Below are 6,972 nucleotides of genomic sequence, written 5' to 3' on the forward strand. Positions count from 1 at the left end.
TGTGCCCAAACTGGAAATCTGAACCACGAGCTCTCACATCTCCCTACTCTTGGAAGTTTTCTGTGGCAGAAACAATAATGTTCACTACATAGGCTGTTGGCTCCCCTGCATTTCCCAGCTGTGCCATATGGCTAGCTTTGGCCGATGAAATTGAGCAGAAGTGATACGTGTCATTTCCAGGCTGAGGCAGTAAAAAGCCAGTGCACCCTTCTCCAGGGTCTGTTTCCCAGCTGCCGCAGCCATTGAGGCCGTGTGTTCCAGATGGTGCCGCTACAGCTGATGGAACTTCCGTCAGCTTGGGTCCCTGAGTGAGTCTGTGGAAGAGAACTGAAACTGCCTGCTGACCTGCTGGGACAGACAACATGAGCAAGAAGTAAGCTTTCGCTGGGCTCAGCCACTGAGACCCAGGGGCTGTTTGTTACCGCAGCATTGCCTGGCACACCTGATTCAAGCTCCTGACACACTCTGTAGACTTTGCTGTGTTGTTCACTGGGGCACCAGCATGTGTGAGATAGAAAACACTTCCTTCCACTCTGGCCAATAGCCTTCACTCAAAATAGTGCTGATGAGTTTACATCCAGCCCCAAAGATTTAAGGAATTTCTCTCTGAGCTTGGGCCCAGGTCTGTGCCTTCCTTTGTATTTCTCTACAGCATGTGGTTGGCACTAGTATAAAAATGGCACTCTTCCACACGCCAAGGCATTTAACAGGCACGAAGCACGTTTGCTGATGATCTCCCATGAGGTGGAGGAGATAGGCTTAATTCCTGTTTTAAAGCTAAGAGCATTGCAGCTCAGAAGGATCACATTCAAGGTCACACAGCTAATTATAGTACTTGAACCTAGGTCTGTGTCTCTTGCCACAAAAACCAGTATTTCTCAAAATGTAGTTCTGGCCAGGTACAGTGGCTCACACCTGTAATTCCAACACTTTGGGAGGCCAAGGCAGGCAGATCACTCGAGGCCAGAAGTTCGACACCAGGCCGGCCAACATGACAAAATCCCTATCTCTACTAAAAATACAAAAATTAGCCAGGCATGGCAGTGCATACCTGTAGCCCCAGCTACTTGGGAGGCTGAGGCACAAGAGTCGCTTGAAGCTGGGAGGCAGAGTTGCAGTGAGCTGAGATCACGCCACTGCACTCCAGCTTGGGTGACAGAATGAGACTCTGTCTCAAAAAAAAAAAAATGTAGCTCAGAGATGGAAAGCCAGGACCTGGGAATGTGCATTTTTTAAGTTCCTCAGGTCATAATTATGCTGAGTTTGAGAATCCTTGCCCCACATTGCCTCCAACCATCCGGTCAGCTTTCTACAGTGGGAGGGGAGCGGTGGGATTTTAGAGGTGAGCCAAAGGATTACTTCCCCAACTAAAGCAACAAATAAAAAATGTCTCCCCTGCCAGACTGCTCTTTGTGCCTGAAATTATCCCAAAAGACTCATTTCTTTGGGTTAAAATACAAACAGTCCTAGATCACTCGGGACCTTCTCATGAATGAACTCGGGTGATTCCCAGCCAGGAACAGTGGCTTGTACGAAGTCACTCTGCAAGGTCAGCTTTTGAGGGGAAGCATCAGTCAAGAGTCAAGACCTGGATCTGAAAAGGCAAATCCAGCTGGAGGTTGCAGGTGGTGAGATCCTGGACAGCAGGGAGAGGCTGAGCATCAATGGGGTGGGGATGGGATGGGGCGGGGAGCGGGGGTGGAAGTGGGGGTTGGGGTGAAGGTGGTGGAGGACTCCCAGGAGAGAAAAAAATGCAACCGGGGGTGATGGTGAAGCCACACAGACCAGAGTCAGAAAGAACTGGAGGCCAGGTGTGGTGGCTCATGCCTGTAATCCCAGCACTTTGGGAGGCCAAAGCAGGTGGATTGCCTGAGGTCAGGAGTTCGAGACTAGCCTGGACAACATGATGAAACTCCGTATCTACTAAAAATACAAAAATTAGCCGGGCACGGTGGTGCACACCTGTAATCCCAGCTACTCGGGAGGCTGAGGCAGGAGAATTGCTTGAGCCCAGGAGGCAGAGGTTGCAGTGAGCCAAGATCGTGCCACTGCACTCCAGCCTGGTGAGATGCCTCCAAAAAAAGAAAAGAACTGGAGTAAAGCCTCAGCCTTGCTACTTATCGGTATGACCTTGCAAAAATGTTACTTTACCTCCTGTGCCTAAGTTTTCTCATGTGTAAAACAGAGCTAATAACAGAACCTACCTATAGGGGCATTGTAAGAATCAAACATATTCATGTGTGGAACAGTTAACATTTACTGACCCTTGTGCCAGTAGCCATGCTAAGTGCTTTGCATATATTACAACTCATTTAATCTTCACAGACAACCGATAGTGTGGTTATTATTTTGCCCATTTTATAAAGGAAGAAAGTGAGGCACAGATAGATGAAGTAACTTGCCCCAAGGTGGCACAGCTTCTAAGTGTCAGAGTCAATATTTGAACCTAGTCAGTCATATTTCAGGGGCAGTGGCCCTGATAGCTATGCTCAGCGACAGATGCTTCATCTCATAGAAACAGCTGCAGTGGAGGGGGACGGAGTGCAGCCTGCTGAAGGATGGACCTCTGGGCAAGGGTCCCTGTTGCTCAGGTCCAAATGCAGACTGAACAGTAGCCTTATTCATTAAGATCACTACAGAGCTAACGGGTGAGAGCGCACTCTGCCTGTTCTCCCTCCACCCCCAAGACACTCACCCTATTCCACACCCAGAAGAAGACATGGGGTGCTCCCTTCCAGAGCCTAGAGACCCTGGGATGGCTCCAGTCCCTTCTCCCAACATCCCCCCAGCGAAGAGCACCAGTACCCTTGCTCTGCTGTCCTGCCAGGCAGTTGTCCCGGGATCAGTGTTTTTGGTTGTTCTTTGTTTTAGCTTGCTTCCCTTTTAGAGTATCTCCTGAAATAAACAGCAGTGTTGCAAGGAGAAAAGGGAGCCCAGCCTCTCTGGAGCAGTTACGATGGGCAAACAATGTCGAGGAAATCCACATGCGGCGTCTCACGGGGACTTCACACCTTTGTGAAGTAGATATTATCGTCTCCATTCTGCAGATGAGGACACCAGGCCCAGAGAGGCTAAATGACTTGCTCCAAGTCACAGAGCAAGTCGGCAGCACCTCGCTGCATCAAATGCTTGTCTGTTGGAATCCAAAGCTATTTATGGGACTTGGGGCCCAGCTGGGGCTTGTACACCCAACCCCCAAAGGTGAAGTTCTCTGTTCCTCATTCATTCCTTCATGTGCTGAGTGTTTTGCAGCAGCGGCTCAGTGTCAGGCATTGGAGTAGAGACCATAGCAACCTGGCCTCCATTTCATTCTGTTCAGCAGCGCTGGTGGTCTTTCTAAATGGGATATTTGTAGAGGTTTCTGTTGCCCCAGGTTCTGTAACACCTGATCATCAGCCCAGGGGCTGCTCCTCGGGGATGGGAGTTAGGGGTTCAGCTTCTTCTTGGGAGAATCCAGCTCTGGGTGTTTCAGGAAATTTCTGACCTGCCAGGTTTCCTGATCAGTCAGAGCTGGGAGTGGGGGCCGAGAGAAGAGGTTTCCCGTCAGCCCAGCTTTTGTCTCTCACATGAGCCCGAGACAGACAAACCACAACCACAGACTCGACCAGCTGTGGAAGCATCGAACAGGAAACCCAGAACATCTGGTGCTCCACTTCCTCTGAGGGCTGTGCACGTCTGGGGGGCCGGGTGTGCGTGTGTGTGTCCGCCTGTGTGCACGACTGTTTTCTCTCCTGCTGTTGGTTAGTGGGACCTGGATGCAGACAGAGCTGGAAACCACAGGTCTTGTGGTGACAAGGAAGCCAGACACTGGCTCCTCAACCCTTACAGCAAGGCATCCCTCCTCAGACAGTAACCCGGGATCCCACCCAGTCTTGCAGGCCACCTGCCAGCACCCGGCCCTTGGCTAGCTTCAGGTCACCATTGAAGAAAGGGATTTATTTTCCTTTCAGATTGTGATGGTTTAGAGGCATTGTTTGGAGGTGAGGTGGGAGGGCTCTGCTTACATAGAACTTGGCCTCCGCGTATAGACCCACAAAAAGCAACCTCTGGACAAAAGCTGGGTTTTTTTGTTTTTTGAGACAGAGTCTTGCTCTGTCACCCAGGCTGCAGTGCAATGGCAAGATCTCGGCTCACTGCAACCTCTGCCTCCCAGGTTCAAGCGATTCTCCTGCCTTAGCCTCCCAAGTAGCTGGGATTACAGGCACGTGCCACCACGCCCGGCTAATTTTTTTGTATTTTTAATAGAGACAGGGTTTCGCCATGTTGGTCAGGCTGGTCTTGAACTCCTGACCTCAGGTGATCCGCCTGCTTTGGCCTCCCAAAGTGCTGGAATTACAGGCGTGAGCCACCGCGCCCAGTAGCCATGCTAAGTGCTTTGCTTATATTATTAACTCATTTAATCTTCATAGACAAACAGTTTTTAAAAAGCTGTTTTTAAAACAATTTGAGGAGCATCTGTGGATGAATGCTGAGGCCATGTGCTGGTCAGGGGGCAGTTTTCCCATTAGTGGTGGTGTCCTCTGCATAAGGAGAAAACAGGGTTTTTAATTTTTCATTTTTCTGAAGGGAAGAATCATAAGGAAGTGGGAACAAAAGACTCCCCAAACCATAGCATGAGGTTTAACTCTCATGATACCTTAAGGAAGTAGGCATTATTATGCCCATTTTTATGAATCATGAAATAGATGTGCAGGAGGATTCAGAAGTCACCCCAGCTCATACAGCGCCTAAGGAGCAGGGCCAAGGTTCGATTCAAACCGAATCCCAGCCTCATGCTAGATCTTAGTTCACATTTCATTCTTTCAATGAGCATTTATAATCTAAACTGTACCTAGCAAACAGCTGGGATTTCAATGTTTCTTGAATTAATCACCTCACAGATGTTATCCTCACTAGCCCCAGGTTCACAGTATCCAGGAAGAATGGGTTTGTAGTCCAGTATCGGAGGCGAGGCAGGGAAAAAAAGCATAGGTGCTTAGTCAATGTCAGCCAATTAATACGTAAAGGAATTCTAAGTTTTAGAACAGTGATACTTTATTTTTCTTTGTTTTTTGTTTGTTTTTGTTTCTTTTGAGCCGGAGTCTCACTGTCGATCAGGCTGGAGTCCAGTGGTGCGAACTCGACTCACTGCAACCTCCACCTCCCGGGTTCAAGCGATTCTCCTGCCTCAGCCTCCGGAGCAGCTGGGATTACAGGCGTGCACCACCACCCCCGGCTAATTTTTGTATTTTTAGTAGAGACGGTGTTTCACCATGTTGGCCAGGCTGGCCTCAAGTGATCCGCCCAACTCGGCCTGGCAAAGTGCTGGGGTAACAGGTGTGAGCCACCACGCCCGGCCGATACTTCATTTTTCTGGAGGTCATTTACTTAGCAAGGCCAACTGTTTGGATCCTGGCTAAAAATGTGAAAGAAGACAGAAAGAGTCACGAGCAGTCAACAAAAGTCACGGGTCCTAGCACGTAAAAGTTCAAGTACTTGATTCAAAGCCGAAATTCTCAGGTCCTCAGTCGTAGCCTGGTTACCCTTACAAACACCAGTGCTAAAAAGCACGGTTACTAATCTTTCCAGGACACAAGATTTGAAAGCATCTGTTTCGAAGGGAGATGGCCTGCTAGAGGAAGCTTGCGGGCAACAGCAAATTGGGAGTTCGACTAGCACTTTCAGACAGGGATGCAACGAAGAACTCGCCAGCAGAGATAAGAAGAGATGGGCAAGATGAAGAGAATGAACTCTGATTCTCGGATATCTGCCCGCAAGGTGGCTCCGAGAAAGCCAGCCGGAAACTGCAGCATCGCGGAGGACTTCTCTAGTTCAGGTTAAAGAGACAGCAGCCGGAGGGAGCCGACCTCAAACCCAACTCCCGACAGCAACCTTGAGGCCACCCGAGATGGCGCATGCGCAGTGTGCGAGGTAGTGCTCTTCATACCTGCCGACCTGCGGAACCTTCTTACTGAGCAGGGCTTACGTCACGCAAGCGCTGCGGGTGTGTGACGTCATCTGAGAGCGCCACGCGCCGTCCCGAAAACCTGAGCACCGTCTGGCTAAGGCGTTGCTGTAGAGACGGTGCGCCGAGCCCCGCCCCCGAGGCGGGATTGGAGGAGAACTGGTCAGCTGACAAGGGTGACGTTTCGAAAGCGCGCGGGAGGACGTGCTGGGACGCAGAGCCCGAAAACCGCTTTGAGGGGCGTCTTGACCGAAGGTACTAAATATCACATGTCCCCATTAAAGTAAAAATGCAAACTGCCCTAATTGGATTTCATGTAAGGCAGGAGGGCTGGGAAGACTTAAATGTATCACTTCAGTAGCTTAGGGGTGGGAAGAAGAGTTTAGACCAGACTAGTGCCGGGATAACCTGACCTCTTTGGGCCTTAATTTCTTCTCGAAGGGATCTTTCCCATCAGCATATAAACATGTAATTTCCCCCTTCCTGAGAACCCTGTCGTGGCTCCAGCTCCTACCCCATCCCCTCGCTTTCTGAATATCGTAACTCCTTGGAAGAGTGTGTATATTCTTTGTCCAGCTCTCCTCCCACTCTGTTGAACTCCCTCCAGCCAAACTCAGTCTCTCCCCAGTCCTCCTCTTACCTGCTCTATCAGCAATTTTTGATACAGTTTATCACCCTCTCCTCCGCAAAACTTTCTTCACTTGGCTTTTGGCAGTGCATACACTTGTTTTTTTCCTCCATCCCTGCCCCACCTTCTCTGTTTCTTTTGCTAGCCTCTCCTCTTTTTCCTGACCTCTAAATGTATCAGTACCCCCAGCACTGGCTCCTTGGACTTCTCTCTCTTTTCACTTAATCTCTTGATGATTTCATCGGGTTTCATGGCTTTAAAGACTATGTGCTGATGACTCCCGTCCGTATAGCTCCAGCCTAGAACTCATCCTCAAGAAAAATCCTTCCGGCTTCTCAGGCTGTAAACTTTGAGTTCTTCATCCCGTGTCAAATCTGTCAGCAGATCCTATTGGCTTTTC

The 6,972-nt window shown here is 49.7% G+C and overlaps 1 long non-coding RNA gene across 2 annotated transcripts; it reads right to left on the minus strand.

The window, feature by feature from the left end:
* Positions 1 to 2,237: 2,237 nt before the first annotated feature.
* On the minus strand, positions 2,238 to 6,001 carry LOC116812884 (uncharacterized). Of its 2 annotated transcripts, none has more exons than XR_004370833.1 (2): positions 5,927 to 6,001; positions 2,238 to 4,520 (listed from the first exon to the last, which is right to left on the minus strand). It is a non-coding gene; the product is annotated as an uncharacterized LOC116812884 (long non-coding RNA). The 2 variants fall into 2 exon arrangements; XR_004370832.1 differs by lacking the exon at positions 5,927 to 6,001 and adding an exon at positions 5,847 to 5,921.
* Between the last annotated feature and the right edge of the window lie 971 nt (positions 6,002 to 6,972).

The sequence above is a fragment of the Hylobates moloch genome, unplaced genomic scaffold (assembly GCF_009828535.3).
Source record: "Hylobates moloch isolate HMO894 unplaced genomic scaffold, HMol_V3 SCAFFOLD_9, whole genome shotgun sequence".
NCBI classification, from domain to species: domain Eukaryota; kingdom Metazoa; phylum Chordata; class Mammalia; order Primates; family Hylobatidae; genus Hylobates; species Hylobates moloch.